The 2,448-nt window shown below is 34.4% G+C and overlaps 1 non-coding gene across 1 annotated transcript; it reads right to left on the reverse strand.

The window, feature by feature from the left end:
- Nucleotides 1-1,281: 1,281 nt before the first annotated feature.
- On the reverse strand, nt 1,282-1,469 carry LOC124894160. Its single transcript, XR_007051034.1, has one exon. It is a non-coding gene; the product is annotated as a U2 spliceosomal RNA (small nuclear RNA).
- Nucleotides 1,470-2,448: the final 979 nt, after the last annotated feature.

A 2,448-nucleotide genomic window follows, 5' to 3' on the forward strand; every position in this document is an offset into this window, starting at 1 on the left:
ATCGATGATCTTGCTGGGCTTTATGCTCACTCTTGTTGTTTCTGCTTTGTATAGATCCCAGCTTTAATATCACACTGACTCATGAATGATTTGATGCTTTAGACTAAATTGCACAAATATACGAAACAGAATTGTTAAAATTGGTCTTGCCCAAGCCTTATAAAGAGACCACCCATCTCATTAACCACCAATTTGGGACTTTCTTTTCAATCTTTTAACACCTCACCTCAGACCTCAACTGGGTATGGACAATCTCCCCGACATATCGATTTGGGGGCCAACATTGGTTGAGAATGGGCCCTGCTTTGATACCATGTTAAAACTGGTCTTGGGCCTAACTCACATCCAAAAGCTAGCTCATGAGTAGGAGGATTGTCCAAGCCTTATAAAGAGACCACCCATCTCATTAACCACCAATGTAGGTCTTTCTTTTCAATCTTTTAACAAGAACAGTATGTGCAAACATATGTCAAGACTGCAGCATGGACAAAAGAATCATAGGAAAAACATGTCTAATTAGCTAACTACATACACAAGAACACCGTTACTGCAACTTGAATTCACCTATAATTTGGTAGTGACTGCCCATAAAAGTTTAAGTGCGTCTTAAAGTAATCTCCAATAAGTTTACAGAGGTCCGTTGCAAAGTTATAGAGAACATGAATCATATCACCTATTCCTAAGCTGCATTACTCAAAAATAAAATAGAGAACAAGAAATTTGTTACTTGCATAAGATTTTCCAACATATCGATTCTAATTGCTCCAAAAATGTAAAGGTTAATAATAACTTCAAACATACTGCAACTGTATATACTAGTTGAAATGTTTACTTTATTTTCTAATTCTTGTTATTTTCTGATATGTTGATTCACTACAAGTCTTTACTGTTCCCAAGTCTGCTAGTGGAAGAGTAATGAATGAGTTACAAGGAAAAACTGTTTCACACAAATTGCAAGAACTACTCCCTTTGTCTCATTTTAACTGTCATTTTAGCTTTTTTCACGCTCATTAAGAAAACAATAAATATATGGTATTGTTTACTAAATTAACCTTATTTATAGTAGAGTTTTATGAGAATTGAGTAGCATCAACTAAACACATTATGGTATTGTTTACTAAATTAACCTTATTTATAGTAGAGTTTTATGAGAATTGAGTAGCATCAACTAAATACATTACCAGAAATGGTATTTTGTTGTACCTATCTTTTTTATGTTAACACTAAAATTTGTGGTTGTTATGTCAACAAAAATGGAAGAAAAACTTAGGACTAGAATTGGTGGGGTGCGCCGGCAATAGTGCAACTCCAAGGCGACACGTGAAGGTCCCAATAGCAAGCTACCATGGTGTACCTTCCTCTCAAAAAATTGAGTTAATATCATGTGGACCAATGACCCGCATATCAAATATTAAACTAATATGAACAGATACTACACTTGATCTTAGCCAAAAGGCCGAGGAAGGTATGACTTTTCATGTGTTTCGCGGGGCTATTTTATATGCCACTTATTCCATAAAATGTGGGACTAGAAGAGCTAGATTTGATTCACTAATCTCCTATGGTTTTATATTAAACTAATCCAATCCTATTAAAATATCATATTGATCAAAGAGCAGTGAATAGCTTAATTATGAAGGCTAATATATATTTACTGGGATAGGACTTAGGAGCTTGAAGAAGTTTATTTTAACTAGCAACATTACATTTTATCTTCTGTTGACTCCAAAACATTTTGCTTTTAGTGGGGAGCTGAAACAGTAGATCATTCTGCTCTAAATAAACTGAACAAATTAACAATGTTAGCTTTAATTAAGAGGAACGTTATACATTACTATACAAAAATTTATACAAAGAAGTTCAAAAAAAAACCATAGAAGACAGCATATGGAATTTGAACATGCAATCGATCTAAAGCTAATTTTGAATCCCCTTTGCCACTTTACTAGACATTTTCCTTATTATATCCAAGAGATTCACGATCTATATATAGCTGAAATTATTTGTTTTTTTCACCATTGACTCAATATAGATTTTCTACGAATGTGATCTTCCATCCGATTTGCTCCACGATTGGATGTGGTGTGGTGCTCAATGAAGAACATATACCACTCTAACAACTGGCATATAAACGTTGCAGTATTTTATGCATTGGAAATGCATCAAGGCATATATATATATATATATATATATATATATATATATGGATATCATGAAGGACTAGTAGTCTAGTGGTAGAATAGTACTCTGCCACGGTACAGATCCGGGTTCGATTTCCGGCTGATGCATCATGTTGATGATGAGCACTGTGATGGTAATTGCACAATGTGTGAGAACAAGGGTCCTCGCCTTATCTGATATTTCAGGCTGCCTCTCTTTATCTATTGTTATAGGACTTAGGAGCTTGAAGAAGCTTATTTTAACTAGCAACATTACATTTTACTTTCC

The sequence above is a fragment of the Capsicum annuum genome, unplaced genomic scaffold, assembly GCF_002878395.1.
Source record: "Capsicum annuum cultivar UCD-10X-F1 unplaced genomic scaffold, UCD10Xv1.1 ctg70740, whole genome shotgun sequence".
NCBI lineage: Eukaryota > Viridiplantae > Streptophyta > Magnoliopsida > Solanales > Solanaceae > Capsicum > Capsicum annuum.